Source organism: Capsicum annuum, chromosome 8, assembly GCF_002878395.1.
Source record: "Capsicum annuum cultivar UCD-10X-F1 chromosome 8, UCD10Xv1.1, whole genome shotgun sequence".
NCBI classification, from domain to species: domain Eukaryota; kingdom Viridiplantae; phylum Streptophyta; class Magnoliopsida; order Solanales; family Solanaceae; genus Capsicum; species Capsicum annuum.
The window spans coordinates 61,028,825-61,054,152 of record NC_061118.1 but is presented as its reverse complement, the minus strand read 5'-3'; positions in this window follow the sequence as shown (position 1 = coordinate 61,054,152).

Genomic DNA, 25,328 nt, shown 5'->3' with positions numbered 1-25,328 from the left:
TATGGAAAATAACCTCCCAAGTGCAATATCAGTCGTGGGACCTTATTAGGATAAGTAGAAACTGCATTAAATTCCTATCATAGGGTATGACTTACCCTTATGAGTGGTGTCCACCATGTATGAGTGGTACCCACTTCTTGTACCCTAGGCTTTTTTCTTGGACCTAACACTTTCCAGGGTATGACACAACTAAACCCAAGTCATATTCAAGTGTACAACTAATAACGATAAACCATACCCCTCGCAAAATAGAATCCAGGAGGTTTGAATATAGACCACCATACGAGTCCTGGGTATGACTCTTACCTTAGCTTATGGGTCATGGTGAGCCACTAAAATTTGCTCAAGAAAATTATACCATGATTGAATAAGAATTGGTTATTGTGGTGTTCGTATTTGAGAATTTTTTTATCCTATTTGTTGGGCATGAAAGTGATTGCGCATACTGAATATGCAGCTCTAAAGTACCTTATGTCAAAGAAGGATGTGAACCCGAGGTTGATTCATTGGTTACTGCTTCTGTAAGAATTTGACTTTAGTTAATATCACGACCTGATTTTTGAGTCATGATGATACCTACCTTATCTCACTAATAGGTAAGCCGAACCGTAGCCATGAGCTATAAGCAATGGGTTTATTTGGCCGAAAATGGCATAAATGCAGCAAATATGTAAATAAAAGCTTACAACAATAACAAATCAAAATATTAATAACATAGAAGATAATAAGATAATAATACCATCCGAAGAAACACTGAACAAAATTAGAAAAGGGAGAAAAGGTCAACTTCGAAGCTGAGAGCTCACCCTTTCGAACTCTAGTCAGGATGATCGTAGCATTAACAGTTGCAATTAGTACTCAGATCTACACCAAAAAGGTACAGAGGTGTAGTATGAGTACCAAATCCATCGGTACTAAGTAGCCATCATCGGCTGTTTGAGCTTAATTAAAATATAAATATAATAAAAATGCAAGATAATTAAGCTACAACAAGGTAAAAGGGAAAACCCGGAGTAATGCTCCCAATACTGTAAATAAGTAAATAATCCAAAATAATAACAAAAAAGAACACATAACTATAACGATAAAAATGCCCCCCATAATCTAGTAAGAGCGGAAATTAAATAAACCAATACAGGCCCTCAGAAGCTCAAAGGGTACAATCAAAGAGAAGAAGTAACTAGAATGGTACTAATTAATCATGTCTTAAACCCATAACTCTAAAACCTTTCATACCATAAAAACCAAACTTGAACCAGTTACAAAATCATCATAGATAACCTCACATTTCCAAACTTAAATCGAAACTCATATAATCAATTGTCGGACTTAAATCAAAACTCATATAATCAATTGTCGGACTTGAACCAAAACTCATATCATGAATAATACAAAAAATAAATCGATCTTAAGATCATAAATCACTGGACTTGTATTGAAACTTATATAATTAATTTTTGAACTTGAACCGGAACTCATTTCATGAATAATGTCAGAATCGAACTGGTCTTAAGATCATAAATCACCGGACGTGAACCGGAACTAGTATCAACTTCCAAGCCCCAATATATAATAAACATCATGAACTAAACATCTTCAAGCTATATTTATAAGATGTAACACACCTATATAATCTACAAAGAGCTAATAATTGTCTTGTCCTAAGGTGGGTTGGAGGGGACCACTTTTAATCCCTGAAATCTATTCTAAGTCAAATTCTACCTAAACTAATCTAAGCCCTCTAATTCCACTACTAGATATTAAATAAGCTACATTTTAGTCCTAGGATATCAATTCTAGACTAACAATGAATAACTAAGTCAACTATGCCAAATTTATTGTTCTTTAGTTGGCTAAAAGACCCTAATTACACTAAATATACTTCCAAGACCAAATTTGCTACCTATATCTAGCATATTATCATAATTTTACTACAAATTAGCTCAATCTATGAGTAAGGTAAACTTATCCTACCTGGCGTTAAAGAAAGCTCAGTGAAATCTACTAAATCAGTGATTTTCCTTTTTAACAAGCATCCGCATGATGCCATGCTATTAAAATAATAATCTACTCATCAAAATAAGAACAACAGTACCCATATTGCATTTTTGTATCAGGTCCATAATTATATAAAAATCTCATGTGGGGCTTGCTTGCAGAATCACAACTTTGAAGTCATCAACACATCCCTCTAAGTTCAAGGAACAATTACCCTCAAGAATGGGTAAATTTTGAGCTCAAATGATTCTAAAATCAACCCACGAATAATCTAGGGATTTTGAGATATAATTGAGAAATTAACTAGGAATTTAATGAATACTTATCAAGAATTCGAAGAAGAAACGCATAATCCAAGCTCCGAAACACCCAAAAATCACCTATTAATGTTTCAACCAAGTTTGCGCACTTTCAAGGGGTTTTCACTCTTGAACTTATATAAAGATGGTAAAAATATTGAGCAAAGGGAAATTTAATGCCACCTAGGTATTGCTTAAGCGGACACTGGGCTGCTTAAATGGTCATCGATTTTGAGGCCAAGGGTCACTTTTATGGTACCTGCCTAATCTGCACATGTCGTGTACGTGACTCACTAGCCTCTAAAGTAGCAGTTTCTTAAGTAAACTAGGCTCACTTATTGGTGACGTCTAAGCTACACCTCCACCTTGAAGATGATATGATCGCTGCCAAATATAGTAACCCAACAAAGGTTAGGGTCAAATCCCAAGGGAATACATGGAATTGCGGCTCTCAATTGTCGTAATGAATGGACAAAACTGGAAAAGTAAATGGGGGTTTTGAATAGAAGTATCAAACAAGTGGTGAATATCAACTTCAGTTGTAATTAGTCATAAGTGAACACTAGGATTGTGTTATCCTAGCTTCTCAACTCCTGTAGGCTTATCATGCTTTGTTTAACTAACCCAATACTTTTCATGTGAATCGATAAGTTATGTACCTTCTATAGTCTTTTGGATGAGCAGAAGGATTTCACCCTTTACCTTTTGAGTCTCAGGATGTCGCCTTACTAAGTCTTATCTTGATCCCAGTTAACTATTACCTTTTGAGTCTCTAGTTATTATATAAAATCTAACTATCTTATTTAGATAAAACATAGTAGCGTGGATCGACAGTTAAACTCCAAATTACTTTTTTCATTATCTTTCCTAGTCACTACTCCTCTTTTGGAGTAAGTAGCGAAAATCTATGTAGGATCATAACGCGTGCACCCATTAAGAAAACTACTAAAGTGAAGATAATACAATGCATGCATGGGTATCAGTTCAGAATGGCAATAGTACTTCCCCTACTTCATTAATTTGGCAGGGTTTCCACAACCTTAGCTAAGGGTTTTTAGCCACTCATGCTTGTGAAGTAATCAACAACATTCATATTTAAAAGCCTAAGATGAAATCAAAATAATCATAAGTAAATACCCAAAACCGTAACTGAATTTATCAACCAAAATCAATACAAGAGAATTCCAAGGCTAAAATCGAATCTTGGAAGTAAAATATATTTGTAAGTATTAAGAGTGTGAAACTTCTACTAAAAAACACATAAGGGGTATTCATAGTACATGAGGAAACCCTAAAACTAAAGGCCGGATGAAATAGGAGAATAAAAGCTTGGTAGCTACATGTGGTCACCACATGTAGCCTGGCTTGGGCGCATGTGGTACATGAGGCCTGCGGGTTGGGCACATGTGCTTGGACCAAAATTTCTTGCTAGTTAGCTCTCGGGATTTTGGACTTCTGACACATGCTTTGCCCACATGCGGTCCACATGTGCTACATGCGGTCAACATGTTGACTTAGCATGTGCCGAAAGTTATTTTTTAGCTCTTATTCAATTGCCGCATTGGTTACGAACAATCTGTAAAGTGTCCCACACATCCATAATTGCTCCAATAAGTAACCAAAACACCCTTTTAATCTTTTTTCATGAACTTGGCATCCAAAACATGATTTTTTGCAAAACATACCTAAAACGATCATATCTAACAAAAAAATCTTAGAAAATTGCATATTTTCATATATTTAAGCATCGAAAGTTCTATTTTTCTATAGCATATCAACACCCTCAACATAGAATGTTTGCTTGTTCTCAAGCAACAAAATACAATAAGTAAATCTAAACATAACGCTTAACTAAGAGAATCTAAGATACTTAAGGCTGTCAGTCAACACTTTAAGCTCAAAATACAACACCCCCTCCTATCTCACTTTTCAAAACCAACTGTGTATAAGCATGAAGCACAACAATGTGATACACTGGGATCAAGGTATGGCATTACATTAGCAACAGACAGCCAATGCATATGTACAAGTTACACTACCCTAAACAAGCAAATAGCTAGGAATATAACTCAAATTTCATCACAAATAAGAAGTCCCAATCACTCATATGAAATAATACATGTCAATGTAGGAACAATCAAGAAACACTCATACTCAGAAGAAAATTTCTAATCAATGTGCATCAAATACCATAGGCTTGACCTTATCTTCCTTATCTTAGTATTCAGATAGTCAAGCTAGGATCACTATATGACTTTTTTGGCCTGAATATAGATTTGGGTGATGGTATGGTACATATGGACATATCAAGTAACTAAGCCTCCTTGGAACTATACTAAACTTGGGTCTCTCTTACTAGCCAACTTTCTTTGTATTCCACCCTTATTTCTCCCTTTTTATTCTTTATTGAACATTCGAGTTGGGTTTGGTATTTTATTATTTCTTTTTCACTTTTTTCACAATTTTTCTATTCTTTTTCTTTTGCTACTAGACCCAGCCCTACTAACTTTTTCTCTTATTTTACCATTCTACATACCCACTTTACACTATGCACCCCTATGAGCCACCCTCGACATTGGTGTTTTTCCTGAGTTGAGGTACATAATGTCCAAGGAGGACCAGAGCCAAAACAAGTAATTGTAACACAAATGGGAAGATGAAAGGTGTAACAAAAAATAGGCTATAAGGCTCAAAACAGGGTCACAGGATACTATTTCACATAGGGAAGGTCATTTAGGCTAAAAATGGACTAAAATACAAAAATGACCTATAATCTTACCTAACCAGCTATCCTTCAACCTAGGAAAGACTAACCAGGAAAGTTCTAAATTCAACACACAAAGGGACTACGTAGTATCTCACACATACTTGGTACACAGTCAATATTATAAACTATTACTTATTTGGTTCATCCAGTTGTTAGCAAGTGATTATCATGTCCATAATCTTATTTCCATAACAAGATCCATAATGTTCACATATATATACATTCACACAATTCTAAAACACAATTTTGGAGGGGTATCATTTCTTATTTCAAATATCAATAAAAACATGACTACCGCCCTAAATACTTAAAAATCTCCTAATTACCTAAAAACAAAACACAATATGAATAAAACATAATATGACACAAATGTTAATCTAGACATGTTGGTTCCACAACTATACCGCGACCGACAGAAAAAAAGCACAATAATAAAAACCCGCGGCGACTATGGTATACCCTACCCTCAATGTAGAACTGTGCATTATCCTCAATGTGCTAAAATAATAAAAAAACAAAAGGAAGTGAGAACATACCTGGGACGTACTAAGTATTCATGTCATGAGCATCCCCAGATGGGGGTATATCAGTTGGCGGAGGTGGTAGTGGTGGTGGTGCACTACTAGAAGATGCACCTACTACTATCGATGCATGCCTCTGCCTCTAAAAAATACATGATCCATCATATCGTGTCTAGCCTTTTTAACAGCCTAGTCATGTGGAATATTGGAATCCGATAAGTCTTCGATATGACCTCTCTTAGTCCCAACTATCGGGACCTCATCATCATCCTTTATGAAGAAATAGATGCATACGTACAGAGGTGATATTTGAGCCATTGGGGGATGACTGAAGGAATGGCTGCTATATGGCTCTTTGTGAGAGAAAGTACCTTTGCTCATAATATGTTCAACTCCTCCCTCTTCTGGACTAGATCTAACATATCTCTCTCTATAAATCAAGTTGTAACCCAACTCTCAAGCTCATCAAGATGTTTCTATAAGTCGACACGTACCTCAAATAGGGAAACTTTCTATGTGGCCTCTTATTTATCCTCTACCCCCTCAAATCTAGTTCAAACCCTTGAATGCATCTGCTCATCTAGGGTAGTCATCTCAGTCTCAACAACCCATAGTCGAGCATTAGTAGACCTCTGACTATCCACTAAGCTCTATAAATCTTGAGATATAGTAATCATACCTATGGTAGGAGTTGTAGTAAATGGGTGAGTAGGCTTTAAATATAAGCCAACCAGCTCTGATGTCGAAGCCGAGGATGATAAAGAAGAGGCTAGTGTCCCCTCTCTATAAGTACTTATATCTGGGACCTCTCTCTACTTCCCTATCTCAAAATCAACACTAACTCCCACATCACCTCCATATATATCACCAGGCTATACATAAATTGATGGACCCTCATTCTAGGATTAAGGTACTGCGCACGCTTACTAGATCTCCTAGGAAGGCCCGAATATGCCAGATCCTTCATACTCTTCATTTGCATGATAGTTGTCATAAGTACCCTCTCATCTACTCCCGGTACCTTAGGTGCACAGGCCTCATCACATAACCTTTGAATCAGGTAGGGAAATGGCAAATTAGTTATCTCCCCAAATGCCCTATCATCGATCTCATGCCAGAGGATAGCTATAAAATTAATAGAATATTCGGTCATCAAATTAGCAACCAGGGCTGCTCCCTCCCAAGTCAACACATTATCTGAAGCTATGGGGAACAGTCAAAATTAAATGAGAAACAACCAAAACTTGGCATCCAAAGTCAATGTACCCTTCTTGATCACTCCATAACCCTCGATCTATGGGGTATCATAACCCATATGTGAAATATAGTTGGCTATCCACTAAGCCATCTAAACCTCTCTCATTTATGCTCAGCCTCTCATATAATGTGTTGATCTTTTATGACTCTCAATCTGTAGTCATACTCTATTGTAGATGCAGGAGTGATATAATTTGGACCAAAAATAACTCTATGGATAGTCTCTGCTGAAAGACCAACTCTGACCCCTCTCATAAGTGTATAATCAAGTTGTGGTTGTTCCATGTGTCTTATCAAGCCTGGAGCTTTTTGCATTAGTAATACTACTATGGATTGGTAGGATGCATAAAACTCTCACTCCATAGTCGAATATAAGAATCGAGTGGTCTGGTCATCCACTCTAACTGATAATGATAGAATGTAGCCCGTAACTATGGTACTCGACTCAGCCCAGATAGATCTATCTGATGTTCCTCATAAATAAGCCTTTTGGTCCTACCTACCTCTAAAATACAACTATCTATATCAAATATCTCTCGCATTCCCTCTACACACCACCTCAGAGTTTTCTCCTCAAGAGGTGCCTCCGAGATATACGTGGGTGCGGGACTATGCTCCTGCTATAGTAGTGCATCATGGGAAGCCTGCTTTGTACCATCCTCAAACTTGGATACATTTGACTCTTATACATGAGTGGTGGTACCCTCCTTATACTAGGGTACCATTAATGACTCCTCCTACTTTGTATCCTCGGATAAATCCTGGGACCCCTCCTCAAACTGGGGGTCCTGAGCTGTAACCTGTTGAGCAGTATCAGAATTTTCCACATCCTTATCCTTATCATCATCTTGTGGAGGAGTGTGTGGAGGTGATATCCGTATAGACTTTATCCATCAGACTATATTTTCCTCAATAATCTTGATAACCTATGTGGTCTCAATCCGAGACCTAGGTCTATTGAAAGTTGGTTATCTCCCTAACTGTGATCGCTCAGATAGTGGCTGTTCTATAGTTCCCATCAAAATAGTCTTGGGTATTTGATGGTTTTGTCCTTGCATCACTCTGCGTGTCCCACCACCTGCAACCTCTCTAAGTAGTATAACTGGGTACTCCTCCACCGAACAACTGGGCTTGGGGGATTCATCCTGTCTCCTCGATGTCTCTGCCTTCTTAATCTTAGCAAATTTTGGTGCCATATGTACCTAGAAAACTAGTTTTTAGTTTCCAACAAAAATGACGGATCGCAAAAGTTAAAGAAAAACTCAAAATTTGAAAAGTTTGAACTTTTCCTCAATTTTCACACCCCTATAACATATCTGAAATCCCAACAAGTTCAATATTCACACACTTATCAAGAGTCATGATTTTGAAAGCAAACTAAACATTCCTAACCTATGGTATTACTATACTTATTCAAGTTCAACTATTGGTTGGGGCCTAACCTTAGAATTTAATTCAAAACAAGGCCCTACATCGAGATTATAGAATACTTCAAGGCTCCTATATACAATCATAATAGATTCTATAAATTTTGAATGGGAATAAACATATCAACTTGTTTATTCAATAAATAAATCAATACATAACCATTAGGAGTAGAGAAAGTTACCTCTTTTATGAAAATCTAGAAGTGAACCATAAAGAATCAAGCAAAACCAAAGTGGGAACTTATTTTTAGTGTGTTGGGACAAGTTGGTATCTCAAAAAAATTTCAATTGAGCCTTTACTTAAGTGTGGGGTTGGTTTACGATTTAAGAGAAAAGTTAGAATTTAAAGAGAAAAGTGAAGTATTGAGGATTTGAATGAGTTAGAATGAGGCTAAGGATGTTTAAATATGTATGGGGACTGATTTAGGTCTTATTTATTCATTGGTGGGCCCAAAATTTTAATTAAAATTTGGTCCCACAAGTGACCTACCTGCAACATCTACATGTGCCTGCCACATGCAGCTAGGCATAGATCGCATGTGTCACATGCGGCCAGTATGTGCAGGGCCAATATTTTTGGCCCATTTTCCTGCAGTATAGACTTGGAATTTTTATATTTTCTCAGCTATTCATGGTCCCATAATGTGAATTTATAGTCCCAAAAGTATGTATGTGTACCAAAGTCCACAACTTTCCATTCTCATCCTAAAAAATTTATCTTTTCAATTATTTCTCAACTTACCTGGCCGGTTTGGGACTCGTGACCATGATGGGTTAGTCACACAATCCCCTTACCTAGAAATTTATGCATGTAGCCATCTTACCATATTCTAGGTAAATCCATAAGCTAAAAACCTACCCAAAAAAACAACAAAAATGTGAACACTAAAATAATGGGATGCCTCCCACTCAGCGCGTGATTTAGCATCACGGCACAATATGGGTATGTTGGTTACTCAAACTTCACCAATAATCCCATAGGTTTCCTGCCATGCAATACTTGATTTAACGTCGCGGCACGACGCGGGTACCTTGATTACTTAAAATTCATCGACATTCCCATATGAGTACCCTCCGGAGTCATCAATACAATTAATCACCGACACCGATCTCATGTCAGTTGGCTGCTTTATTTATTTTTTAATGTTGAATATGGCCTCCTCACCGTTGACTCTAAATTTCAACTCTTCTTTTACATGTCAACCATCGCTCTACCCGTGGCCATAAATAGTGTTCACAATATGATGGGCATGTCGTTGTCAACTTCACAATCCAGAATGATAAAGTCAGCTGGGAAGATGAAGTTTTCCACTCTCACAATCACATCAAAAGAAATTCCCCAAGGTTTCTTCATCTTGCGGTTAGCCATCAATGGCCGCATTGAAGTCGGTTCAGGAGGGTTTAAGCCTAATTGCTTGAATTCAGCCAGCAGCATCAAATTTTTGTTGGCTCCTAAGTCACATAAGTCTCTGGTACATGGTATAGTAAATGCTTTGGGATTACCTTCTTTCTAGGCCAGAGACCTAGTAGTGAATGCACTATAGTGGTTTAACTCATCAACATGCTCAATCATAGATCTTTTGTTTTTTGTAACCAATTGCTTCATAAACCTGGTATATCCAGGCATCTGCTCAAATGCCTCAAGAAAAAGGATATTCAAGCTTAATTGTTTCAGCATCTTAATGAATTGCTTGAATTTTCCTTCTTCTCTTTTCTGCTTCAGTCGTTGAGGAAAAATGAGGGCAGTGGAATTGTCTTATTTCTTGCTCAATAATCAAACTATTACCTCTTTCCTTAGTAACTGCATCATCACTACCTATTGCCTTTTTTGACTCCACAATAGGTGTCTCATTAATATCATCAATATCATGCCTTGGCGCTTCAACAAAAGGCAATGAGGGATTTATAGTAGCAAGAACATGACCATTATTTTTCATATTTTTCACAGTGTTGCTCGAAAGGATACTTGGATGCCTCTAGTTTAGAGTTGCTGACATCTGCCCAAACTGGTGCTCCAACTACTTAATAGCCGCAGCATGGGATTCTACCTTATGGGTAAAACCCAAAATGTCGGCCTTAATCTCCTAATTTTCTTGAACCTTTACCAGCTTAGTCAACATCTCTTTCATTCTTGATTGAGCATCTCATTTACAAGGTGGAATGTACCAATCTCCCTTCTCTCTTTAGTCATCCTTCTTCCTCAAGTCACCATCTCACTCTCTAGTACGTTCTCTGTATCTGTCATTGTAGTTCAAACCTTGATTCTCTTGCCCTTAGGCTCGAAAACCCACCAACTAATGATCCAGATAGATTGCTTCCTTCTCTAATTCTGACTCATAAGATTTGGAAGATGACGCTCGTGCTCCTACTACATTCACTTTCTTAGATGTCGACGCTGGAAACTTCTTTGCTAATACCCCTAGATTGGATCTCTTACGCTACTGAATCATTCGCTATTTTTTGGTAACAAGAGGCACCAATAGCATATGTGCTAGATCCCCTCTCAGCCTCCTGAGTTTACCACCCTTGGTTAGTTAGCGAGATCTGATCTAGCATCTCCGAAGCTGCTCCCAGCATAGTCTTATAAAAGTCTTCCAAATATGGTGTCTTCCATGGCTATGGAGCTGACAGTTAAGGATTTATATAATATCTCCAATAAGCTCATGCCTGACATCCGATGGGTTGGCACCATACTCAACTTCTTCTTGAACCTGAACCATGTGTCATATATAGATTCTGACTGTAGCTATCTTAAATTATAGATCTCGCCCTTGAGCTGCAACATCCTAGATCGAAGAAAGAATCTATTTAAGAATTGCCTATGCAACTCATTTCATGTAGTGATAGATCCTCTTGGAAGTTCCCCTAGCCATAAGGATGTTTCTCCTATAAGTAAGAAGGGGAACTACCTCTGTCTAATAAATTCCTAATTCACCCTTAGAATGGTATACGAACTAAAAATCCTGATGAAATTTTCAAGGTGCATATTTGCATCATCTATAGGCAAACCAGCAAACACCCCTTTCAAATTTAAGAGATGGATCATTGTGCATGTTATGTCAAACTTGATTCCTCGGGGTAAAACAAGAGGGATAATTGCACCAGTCTCTGCCAGCTTAACGTATCCCAAATCTTCTTCATCATATATATATGGCTGAACATACTTATATGTTGTGATAATTTGAACACGAGAACTTCTAGCTCTACTCTAATTTCCACCGAGTGTTGTTCGACGGTTTGCTTCTTGTCTTTGCCCAGCTATCTCTGCCTCCCTAGCTACTCGCTAAGCTTCTTCCATTTCCCTCCTCTCATTTTTAGCTTGATCTAAAAGTTCACCAGTCTGTCAATTAACAATATCCTGAACTTGTTAGGGAGGAGGTGGAGGCACAACATCACAAACCCTTTCAGGAATATCATCTCTTTGCTGCTCCACCATCCTAGTAGGTGTTTCCAGGATCCACTCTAGATTCAAATTCACTAGGAGTAAGGGATTGCCTCTTCTCTGTTTGTTAGGAATACGCCAGCTTATACCTAACTAAGAACAAAAATAAAAAGAAAAACCCAAAAACTACAACAACTTCAATTCATAAATCACCACCGTACTCCCCGCTAACGGCACCAAAATTTGGTGACGTCCAAGATACACATCCACCCTAAAGATGATATGGTCGCTGCCAAATATAGTAACCAAACAAAGGTTAGGGTTAAATCACAAGGGAATACGTGGAATCATGGCTCTAAGCTGTTGTAATCAATGGACAGAACTGGGAGGTTTCGAATAGTAATATCAAACAAGTGGCGAATATCAACTTCGAATGTAATCAGTAATAAGTTAACACTAGGATTATTGACACAACCTGCATCAAGGTCTAACCATGTCGGGCATCTCAAGTACGACCATGATTAGAGACCACCCCAAAACCCAACCATAACCTCCCTATACCCTATGTTAGATGAATTCTGAATATATAACAAGATAAAACAATAATAAATCAAAAACAGTAATTAAAGTCTATAACCAAAACCCAACAACCTCAATCAAACACCCAACTGGTTTAAACCATAATGCTAATGCCAATACCAAGGTTGACACCAATACCGACACTACCCGTTCCCATAGTAGTCCTACAAAGCCTCTAACCATAAGCAAAGAACATTTGATCGGGAAATGCCCCCGACCATAGCCAAAATCAAAGTCCGAGAAACATAAATAATGTAAAGAAGTCCATATCATGGAATGGAGTCTTCCATAGTATGGAAGCTAACCACTTCAATCTGACTCTAAGTTATCCCCGAATCTAAGTCACTGATTAAGAGGAGTAGTATGGTCGGTTCTTGCATTACATAGGGATACAATGCCCGAAGATGGTTAGCAGAATGAACGCTAGCATGTACTCAGGAATAAGAATAAAAGACTGCCATTATTCAAAACCAAAGTAAATAACCATATGCAATTACATACATATATACATGTATACCATGGCGGGAAAGGGAACCGGGTTTAGCTACATTTAAAACCTTTAACCTGGACTGTGTAGCTTTTCCATCCTAAAACTACCCATGGTCTATATAGGTTCATCTCCCCTACTGAAAGAGCCCCAGTGTATAAAGCCGCACGACCAGAGAAAAGAACCTGGGATGACTAGTACATCCCCCAAATATAAAGTGTGACATCATGCACACGGTCACCACGACGAAACCTCACATCGACAAATATGAGTGTCCAATTTCGGTCATCCCAAGACCTCGGTCTTCCAGAGATTTACTACACAACCCCCTTTAAGACCATATTAAAACCATTTAAACATTCCAACCATGTTCCAAGGAGTCTTTTATTAGGCATTAACCGTTGGTATCATCATACCAAAATTAGAGTTTGCAAGTCTATCCACTTATACCATACCAAATATATTAAGCCAATTTGACTCCAAAGTTTCCAATTAAACCAAGATCATGGCCACCAAGGCCTTTCCAAATTATTTAAACCATCCAAACCAATTTTGTTCCATTAACTTTTTATACAATGCAAAGGTTTCTCATCTGCATTTTAACAAACATATTGAGGTCATATAATTTCCAAAAGCCAAACCAAGTATCAGTTGATCATTCTCGTACAACCACATGTTCAAACCATAATTATAACATGAAAAATCATAAGAAAACATGAGAAAACATTATCCAATCAAGAACAACCAAAACTCCCAACATCTATTTCAAAACCAAAACAATACCATAATAATACCATGAAACCATTCATTAAAACATGTTTTTAGTTAAGGTAATAATGAGGGAAGAGTAACATGCCTTAGACACCAAGGAAGATGGAGAGAATCACTTTTGAAATCCCCTAATTAAGTATCTTGATAAAACCCTAGATTCTTGTTAAACCAAGAGCTTGAGAGAGATTTGAGAGAGTTTAGAGAGATTTTGATTTAGAATAATTAGTTAATTGAAGTCCCAAAAAGTATTTTATGTCATGGGGTTAAAAGGAGTTGAGAGGAGAAATGTCCAGAATACCCCCAACTTAAACTGTAAAATTTCCCGCAGGTGAGTACAATTAGACCCCTCAACTCATACTCACATCATATGAATGGTACCCTCCAATCGTGTCCAAGACAGAAAGTTAGACACCATATTCTGTCCAACATACGACTCACTTACCCAACTCATGACCAGACCATCTGACTCGTATGATCCAGTAGTACTCAAGACATAGTACAAAGAGATTGACATTGGACAACATACGACTAGACTATACCACTCGTACCATATCCTCATAACTCTTACCAAGACACTCGTACTCAGAGCCAAGTCAAGTCACTAAGTTTCATATTAAGTGAAGGACCAACCCAATGACCCATCACCAAACCATACGACCCGTACCCACCAAGTCGTAACCACAATAGAGACCTAAGCACAAAATACTAGGCACCTTATGAGTAGGGTCACCTGATCCATACCCACATCATATGACTCATATGGTGAGTCATTTCAAGGACAGTGAGCTCAAAGCTCAGGAAATTTTCAAGGGCCAAACTCCAAGGTATTTTAATCGTGTTCCCCCTGGCTTCTCAACTCCTATAGGCTTATCATGCTTTGTTGAACTAACCTGATACCTTGCTTGCAAAATCAATAAGTTATGTACCATCTATAGTTTTTTAGACGAGTAGAAAGATTTCACCCTTTACCTTTTGAGTCTCAGGATGTCGCCTTACTAAGCCTTATCTTGATCCAAATTAACTAATACCTTTTGATTCTATAGTTATTAGATGAAATATAACCATCTTATTTAGATAAAACCTAGTTGCATGGATCGACAATTAAACTCCAATTTATTGTTGTCATTATCTTTTCCTAGTCACCACTCCTCTTTTGGAGTAAGTAGCAATAATCTAGGCAGGATCCTACTGTGTGCACCCATTAAGAAAACTATTAAAGTTAAGATAATACAATGAATGCATAGGTATCATTTCAGAACGACAATAGCACTTCCCCTACTTCATCGATCCACTAGGTTTTCCATAATCCTAGCTAAGGGTTTTTTAGCCGCTCATGCTTGTGAAGTAATCAACAAAATTCATGATAGAAAGCATAAGATTAAATCAAAATAATCACAAGTAAAAACCCAAAACTGTAACTGAATTAATCAACCAAACTCAATACAAGAAAATTCCAAGATTAAAACTAAATGTCACAATAGAAATATGTTTATAAGTATCAAGAGTGTGTAACTTCTACTAAAAACACAAAAGGGGTATTTATAGTGCATGAGGAAACTCTAAAACCAAAGATCAAACAAAATAAGAGAAAAAAGGGTCAGTGGTTACATGTGGTCACCACATGCTGCCAGGCCTTGGGTGCATGTGGCACATGCGCCCTGTAGGCTGGGCGCATGTCGTGACCGCTGTGCCCAGACCAAAATTTCCTACAGTTTAGCTCTTGGGATTTTGGACTTCTGATATATACTTTACCCACATGCGGTCCACATATGTTACATGCGGTTTGCATGTTGACTTAGCATGTGCCTGAAGCTATTTTTAGATCTTATTCAATTCTTGAACATGTTTTGGTCATGAATAATCCAGAAAGTGTCCCGAACATCCATAATTGGTCCTATAAGTAGCCAAAAACACCTATTTCATCATTTTTAATGAACTTAGCATCCAAAATATGATTTCCTACAAAACATACCTAAAACGCATCATATCTAACAAAACAACCTCAAAAACTTGCATATTTTCATAGTTTTAAACATCGAAAGTGCTATATTTCTATAGCACATCACTTATGCAACACACCAGCTACATCTTGATCATTTAAGCAGTAGGTTGGTCACGTAAGCGAGATCTTCTTAAGAAACCCAAGTGGCGCTTAAGCAGATGTACAAGCTAAGTGGTTCACTAGCTGGGGACCTAAAAAATTTCAAGTCTTCACTGACCCCTCGAGAATCATTTGGAATTCCATGAATGCAAATAAACTATGCTACCCTATCAAATTTAACATTTTGAACTCAATGGAGCAGTCAAAATTTCCGTCCGAGGTCATTTCGATTAAAAGTAGGTCCCACAACTAAGTGCCATTTTTTCTAAATTTTTTATCAATAGCTCGAAATGAGTCTAGAAGCCTTAGGTACCAAACCAAAGATCCCTAAAATTTATGTTCTAGAGCTGATAGAACTATTAGATTTGGCATATGAGGTTGCTTGTCTAAAGATTTTGCCCAATAGTCAATTCTTACTAGTGAAGACTTCAAAATAGAAAAGTGGCTCTAAATGTCAAACGAACTACCCAGTAACTAAATTATCAACTCCAGCAAGTATTCAATGACTTGGGGCAGCTATAGGAAGCTGTAAATGGAGAAAATGACCAAAAATGCAAAAAATTACCAGGAGGGTCACTATAATATCCACTGTTAAAAGAGCTTTCATACGCAAAAGTAAAGGGTTAGGATATACCTGAAGACTCGAATGGGTGGGGATACTAGGTCTGCATCTTACTCCTGGTCACTGAAGTATCCCTCTCTAGCAGGTTTTGTCTCCACTGAACCTTAACTACTGGAATCTTTCTAGAGCGCAACTGCCTAACATCCTTGGCTAATATGAATACCAGCTTCTCCACGAATATCAATCTCTCATCCAACTAAATTGAGTCCCACTGGAGCACATGAGATGCATCAGGAAGTAACACCGCAATAAAGAAGCATGGAAAACTAAATGAACATAGCAAAATCTAGGGGTTAGGATAGCTTAAATGCCACCTCTCTAACTGTTCGAAGGATCTCAAAAGGTCTAATATATCTGGGGATGAGCTTTTCTTTCCTCCCGAACCTCATCACACCCTTTATAGGTAATACTCAAAGGAATACCCGATCACCAACTCTAATTTTTAAGGCATATAGTCTACAATTTACATAAGCCTTCAGCCTACTCTGAGCAACCCTCAACCTATCCTGAATCACCCTGACCCTATCCAACGACTCCTAAAGCAAGTCAGTACCCCAAGGGATCTAATCTTAGAGGTCTCAAATGATCTAATCAGAAAATGATAACATTTACCATATAATGCCTCAAATGGTGCCATCTCAGTACTCAAATGGTAGCTATTATTATATGCAAACTCTACCAAAGCTATGTATTCCTCCCACTAACCTCTAAAATTTACTACACAGGCTCATACCATATCCTCAAGAATCTAAATGGTTCATTCCAACTGCTGATTTGTCAGAGCGTGAAAGGTTGTGCTAAAACCCACCTGAGTACCCAACTCTTTTTAAAAAGCTCTCCAGAAGCTATAAATGAACATGGAGCCTTAGTCTGAAATGATAGATATAGAAACCCTATGCAAATGAACTATCTTACAAACACAGATATCGGCTAACCACGCGGCGCGGAAGAATATCTAAATAGGAAAAAAGTGTGATGATTTGGTCAACTGATCTACTATGACCCAAATACCGTTAGAACTATGAAAGATATGGGACAAACCACTAACTAAATACATGGAAATATGCTCCCTTTTCCACTCAGGAATGGCCAATCTCTTAATCAAGCGACCAAGTCTCTGATTCTTGGTCTTCGCTTGTTGATAACATAGGTAATGAGCTACAAAGTCTTCCATATCTCTCTTCATGCCACTCCACTAATAATATTACCTTAAATCCCAATACATCTTAGTTGTACTAGGGTGAATAGATTATCTGGAGCTGTGATCCTCACACAATATCAACTAGATCAAGTCACTAATTCTCAAAACATAAATAAAGCCACCAAATATCAGAGTACCCTCAGAATATATAGTAGCTCTACTAAATTCAACACTCAACACCTGACCACGGATGATGCCAAGTCTTATATCCTCAAACTGACGACTCTAAATCTGCTCAAATAAGGTAGACCTTGCCTCAACACTAACAAGAATCCTTCTAGGGTCCAAAATGTCAAGTCACACTATCAAGTTGGCTAAGGACTAGATGTCCTTGCCAATAGCCTCTGAGAAACTAAGATAGAAGCCAAGCTACCCATACTCACTGTCTTCTGGCTCAAGGCATCTACTACTACATCCACCTTGCCAAAATGATATAAGATAGAGATATCATAATCCTTAAGCAACTCCATCCATCTACGCAACTAGATTAAACCCTTTCTGGGTCATAAGATGATTAAGGCTATGACGATCCATATAGATCTCACAATTTACACCATACAGATAATGCCTTCCAATCATAAGTGCAAAAAATACCACTGCAAACTCCAAATCATAAGTGGGGTAGTTGCGCTCGTGCACCTTTACTTGCCTCAATGCATAAACAATCACTCAACCCTACTGCATCAACACATAAACCAATCAAACACCAGAAGCATCATAATATGATAAATGCCTCACCCTCAACTAGAAGAGCTAATATAGAAGCTAAAGTGAGAAATCCCTTGAGCCTTCAAAAGCTTAACTCACACTCCTCATACTGTCGAAAAGGAACCTTTTTTTGGGTCAATTTGGTTGTCGATGCTTTAATAGTAACAAAATTCTCAACAAACTGCCTACAATAACCAGTCAAATTAATGAAGTTATGAATCTTAAATGAGGATATAGTCCTGTCCCAATCAGGAATAGCCAAAATCTTTGATGGGTCCACCATAATCCCATCCTTAGACACCACATGTCCTAAAAATATCACTGACTAAAGCCAGAACTCGCACATTGAGAATTTGGCAAAAAGACTATAATCTCTTAAGGTCTGGAGCATAATCTTCAAATACTGCGTATGCTCCTCTCTACTCCTTAAATACATATGCATGTCATTGATAAACACAGTCGTGAAGGAATCCAAATAAGGTTTGAACACACAGTTCATCAAATCCACAAATGTTGTTGGGACATTGGTCAACCAAAAAGACACCAGGAACTCATAATAACTATCACAAGTCTTGAAGGTTGTCTTTGGGATATCCTAAACATAAAGTCTCAACTAAGGGTAAATGGACCTCAAGTCAATCTTAGAGAACATTATTGCTCCCTGAAGCTAGTCGAATAAATCATTAATATAAGGCTTAGGATACCTATTCTTCATTGCCACCTTATTAAGCTATATCCAGTCAATACACACACATAAGGAACCATCTTTCATCTTTATGAGCAAGATAGCATCACCCAAAAGAGACATACTAGGTCTAATGAAACCCTTCCCCAAGAAATCCTAAAGTTAAGAATTTAGTTCCTTAAGACTCGACATGAGCCATATAATAAGGTGCCACAAAAATAGGTCGGGTGCCCAACTCAAGATCAAGAATAAACTTAATATTGTGCTCTAGAAGAAGACCAAGTAGATTAGTAGGGAAAACATCAAAAAACTCATGGATTGTTAGGAATAGAGTCAAGAAAGGGACTCTCCGTACTAACATCATGAATATAAGTAAGATAACACTTGCAACCCTTCAAAATAAGTCTCCTAGACCAAACATAAGAAATAATCCCCATCGGCTCATGGCTAATATATCTATGCCACATATCCAGGTAAATATAATAGAATGGCTAAGGTAAAGGTCTTGGCAAAATAATCCAAGACCACATGATAAGGGGATAACCAATCTATGCCCATAATCACATTAAAATCTATCATATCTAACACAATAACATCAGCCCGAGTATCAAACTCTTAAACAGTCATAACATATAATTTATAAACTCGATCCACTACTAAAGAATCACCCAGGGGAGTAGATAAACCTAATGACATAGATAAAAATAATCCTAATATAACTCTAACTGTGGGGCATAATAAGTAGATACATAAGAATACGTGGATACCAGATTAAATAAAGCAAAAGTCAGTTGTATGGCACATTGAAATTGTACTTGTAATAATAACATCTAAAAATATTGCCTCGGGTCTAGAAGGTACGGCATGAAACTAACCACAGTCGCCATTAGCTGGGATCTTCATCGATCTTTTGCTCTACCTTCTTAAGGACTTCTACGAGCTCCCTGGGAATCACCCAGTTGACTATGCATACCACCTTTAGCTAGGGGAAAAACTTCCCTAATACCTGAATACTTTTACTGCAGGAACAATTGCCCCACAACTGGGACACTCTCTCAAGAACTTGCTAAATGACCTATAACCATGACACGTATTGACCCAAAATATCCTACTGACCCAGAGTAACCACCATAGATAGATTACCCAGAAGATAAACCACTTGGAGGCAAACCACTACTCTGGCAAGGACACTATTGTAACTAGATTAGCCTTCATCGATAATATGAAGTACAATATGAACATGCCTACTAGGATGGTCCTGATGCTGATAAGGGTGACGTAGAGGGTAACTACCTTGAGAACCACTGCCTCTGAATCGTGAGCCACTTTGGTTCCCCCTAAAACTACCTTGGTATTATTGCCTCTTACAGTTGCTCTCTTAGACCTGGCGGTGCATCTCCTCCATAAATTAAGCATGATCAAAAACCTCAAAAAATATCTACCTATAGCAACCAAACTCTATGTAGCCATATATAGAAGAAATCTCAATCCCCAAAAAAAACACCAAACTCGTTCATACTCGGTTGTAAGATAAATGTAGTATGCCTAGCCAACTCCTAAAATCAAGACTCATACTTTACAACAATTATAAATCCCTGCTCCAACATCCCAAAGACTGCAAGGTATATACTTCTTAAAGTAGACCTTAGAGAACTAAGTCCATGTTAAAGAAAGAGATCCAGCTGGCCTGGAATCAAAACAAACTCTCCACTAATATCGAGCTACCATATCCAACTAAAAGGTAGTGTAATATAAACCACAAGTCTAAACTAGGCCTAAATGATGGAGCCTATCCTCATAGGAAACTAAGAACTCATAAGCATACTCGCTCGATATACCAACAAACCTAGGCAGAGTCAACACAAAAATCTACCTAGCATCTTGTACTTATCAACAGACATAACAAGCTGGGTAACCACCAGTTGAGAAACTACCAACTAAGAAACCACTGATACATGAGGGACCTTAACTTTAAAAGTCGCAGCTACAGGTTGTGCCCCATTCTTAGTACCACTCTAATTTATAGATTGTGCACCATTAGACATTGCACCACCAAATAATTACTAGAGCTAAACTAATAAATCCCTGAGTAGTGAAAATAAAATAAACCTTGGTGAGGCTTGGGCTAGTCCCTGGCCCATCACTGGTTGGGGTGGAAGAATCTCTAATGCATGTGCGAGAATAGGTTCTGGTGAAGACCCTATCCTGGTCTCTATCTGGGGATGTATCTCTCGGTTGTCCTCAACCTTTAGGTCATCTACAAACTGTGGTAGGATCCCTAATCCAAGACTTAGGGTCCTCGTTTTATGTAGAGATAGCATGAATTCTAGCCATCTACAAAAGAATGAAACCAAAGGAATCTTTAGAAACCAACTCAGACCTATATCATGAAATGAGTAAAGAAAGTGAAGATCTCCTAAGAATATTCTATAGCCTCCCAAAGATAAGAAATAGATGTCATCATTTTGATTTGTTGGACTCTACTAGAAACTTTCTCTTGTACCATCTTTACTAGTCAACTTGGCTCTAATAAAAAATTTTCACGACCTTATTTTTAAGTCATAACGGCACCTACTTAAAAATGCTAATTTGGTAGAAAATAGAATATATTTCAGAATATGTAAATAAAAGATTTAAACAACACCACAAAATAATAATAATACGTAAGACAATATGATAATAATACCATCCCACGATCGAGTAGTATCGGTACAAGAGACACTAAACCCAAAAGAATATGTGTATTGCAATAGTCAAATGTATACCAGTCTCAAAATAGAAATTATAAACAAAAATGGTAGAAGGATAAAAGGTCAACTCTAGCTTTGACATCTCACCTTATCTCCAAACTTTAGTTAGCACGATCGCAACATCAATGGAAAAAACTAGTATCGAATCAACACCAAAAAGGTACAAAAGTGAAGTATGAGTACCAAAGCCACGAGTACTCAGTAGGCATCATCGACCTACTGAGCTAAATTATAATATAAATATAATAAAAATGTGAGATAAATAAGCTACGACAAGGTAAAAGGGCAAACCTAGAGTAATGCTCCAAATACTGTATATAACCAAATAATCCAAAATAATAACATAAAGGAAAACATAACTATCACTAAACTAGACCATAGGCCAATAAGTTCAATAAAGTAAGAAACCTAATGCGGGCCCCTATAAGACTGGAGGGTACAATCAGAGAAAAGAAGGAACCGTAATGATACTAATTAATTATTTCTCCAAGCCATAACCATAAATTCTTTCATCCCATAAACACCAGACTAAAATGCTCAATAACAATTATAAATAACCTCTCATTGCCAGACTTGAATTGAAAATCATATATTTATTTGTCGAACTAAACCAGAACTCATATAATCAATTGCCAAAATCAAATTAGATCTCATTTCATGAATAATTCTAGAATCAAACGGGTCTTAAAATTATAAATCATTGTACTTGAATTGAAACTCATATAATTAATTGTTGTACTTGAATCAAAACTTATATCATGATTAATGTTGGTACTGAACTGGTCTTAAGATCATAAATTTCCAAACTTGAATCGGAACTAGTATCAATTCTAAGCCTCAATATATAATAAACATCATGAATCTTAAAATCCTCATGCTCTAAAAATACATTTAGAAGATATTGATGTCACCCAAACTTACACCTCCACAAAGTATAAAGCGGTGAAGTCAAATACAGTAAACCCAACTAAGCTGGGGTCGATCCAACTGGGAATAGGTCTAACTTGTATCCAAAATTGATGAAATAGTTAAGTAGTGCAGAAAAGTGAATGGGGAATTTATATCAAATAGCCAAAGTTGAAGCTTTAGATGCCTTTGGTTCTAAAACAATAAAAAATGAACACTAGGACAATGTTCCCCCTGGTTTCTTAACTCCGTAAGTTTGTCATACTCAGTATGACTATCCCAGTGCTAAGCATGCATAATCTAACAATATATGTATCACCAATTTTCTTTTGAACTCATTTGTAAATATCACCCTTCACCGTGTGAGTCTTAAGGTGTTGCCTTACTAACCCTTATCTTCAATCCCAGTTTATATTTCACCTTATAGGTCTCAATCTATTAGACAAAAATTGGTTTCCTTGAATATTTGTTATGTTCTTATTTTCCCAATATTGAACCCTTATCAAGATGATCACGAATATTATGTGCTTTAGAAATATAGCACTTTCGATGCTTAAAACGATAAAAATATGCAAGTTTCTTATGTTTTTTTGTTAGATGGATGTGTTTCAGGTATGTTTTGCAAGAAACTAGGTTTTGGATGCTAAGTTCAATAAAAATATGAAAAATGGAGTTTTTTGCTACTTGATCATTTTTGGGCATTTGTGGCACTTACCGGATGTACGTGACCAAAGCATGTGTTAAAATTTGAAGTTTGGAATCTTGGTTGCAAGAATTGGAAGGCCTGGCACTTACCTATGTCCACATGTAGACCACATATAGCACTTGTGGTCCATATGTGACTAAGGTAAGTACAAAAATTGAAAATCTAGATAGAGCAAGAGCTGAAGAAGAACTTTTGACACTTACTTATGTCCATATGCAGACCGCATTTAGTATATACGGATTGCATATAGGTAAGGTAAGTACCATAAGTCCAAAATCCTGAGGATGAATTGTGTAGGAAATTTTTAAGGCACTTACTTGGGTCTACATGCAGACCACATGTGGTACATGCGCCCACTGGCAGACCGTATGTGGCCCAAGTAAGTGGACACCGACCCTTTTTTTCCTTTTTTGTTTGGGGCTTTAAGTTTTAGGGTTTCCTCATGTACTATAAATACCTTTTATGTGTTTTTAGTTGAAGTTATGCAATCTTGATACTTACAAACATATTTTGATTCTGAGATTCAATTTTGGTCTTAGAATTCTCTTGTATTGATATTGGTTGATTAATTTAGTTGATGTTTTGGTTTTTAGTTGTGATTATTGTGATTATATCTTATGATTTCAATTATGACCATTGTTGATTACTTTACAAGATTGAGCGGCTAAAAACCCTTATTTAGGGTTATGGAAACCCTGGTGAATTTACGAAGTAGGGGAAATGTTGTGTTGTTTTGAGTTGATACCCATGCATGTATTGTATTATCTTCACTTTAATAGCTATATTAGTGGTTGAAAATGTTAATATACCACCAATATTATTGCTACTTACTCCAAAAGAGGAGTAGTGACTAGGAAAAGATATTACAATAGTAATTTGAAGTTTAACTGTCGTTCCATGGAACTATGGATTATCTAACTAAGATGGTTAGTTTCTATCTAATAACTAGAAACTCAAAAGGTAATAGTTAACTGGAATCTAGGATAAGGGTTAGTAAGGCGACATCTTGAGACTCAAAGGTAAAGGGTGAAATCTATCAGCTAGTCCAAAAGACGATTGGTGGAACTTAACTTATCAAATTCTGCATACAAGGTATCGAGTAGGATCAATAAAGCACGATAATCTTACGGAGTTGAGAAGCAAGGGGAACACAATCCTAGTGTTCACCGATGAATAATTATAACCAAAGTTGATACTAGTTACTTGTTTTATATTGGCAATACAATCCTCCTATTTATTTTTCAAATTTTTCCCATGATTACGATAGTTGAGAGTCGCAATCCCACGTATTCCCTTTAGACTAGACCCTAAACTTTTATGGGTTATATATTTTACAGAAACTACATAATCTTTAGATTGAAGGTGTTGTTTTGGCGTTATCAAAATTTTAGTGTCATTGTTGGGGAATACAATGTTGAGTTGTGAATTAACGTCATTACAGTTTATAGGTCTTTTTGTTTTTGTTCTTAGTAGGATATATGCCAGTTTATGCCTTGCATACGGAGTAGAGGAAATCCCTTGCTCCCATTGAATTCGAATCCAAAGAGGATCTTACAAACACCTAGTAGGATGACAGAACCAAAAAAGATGATATTCTTGAAGGGGTACACTAGGTGCCTCCCCTCCCTCCTAAAGGAGTTCGGGATATTGTTGACCAGAAGCCAGAGGTGTCGTTTGCACAAACTGCTAATTAGAGAAGAGAAAAAGATGCTTAGTACATAGCTCAGCAGGCAGAGTTAGTTGTGCAGAGGCAAGAAGTAGACTGCCGAGCAATACTCAGTGGTAATCAAAACAGAGTTAGAGATGTCCGCGCTCAACTGATCCCAACATACCAATATTTGCAGCCATATGAAAATGATGAAGAGGATCTGGGGTATGTCAAACCAGAAGATACTAGAGCTATTATCCCTCTTATTTTACCCCCAGGTATTAAGTTTTACATAATGAGTTTAATGATTCAGCTCTTAAATTTGAAGGATGTATTTGCGGGTTTTCCTTCAAATGATGCAAACATGCACCTTGCAAATTTCATTTGGATCTACAATTCATACTCAAATCCATGGGTAAATCAGGAGGTGCTTAGAGTAAGGTTGCTTTCCTTCTCACTTACAGGAGAAGCATCTTTATGGCTAGGGGAAATGCCAAGAGGATCTATCACTAC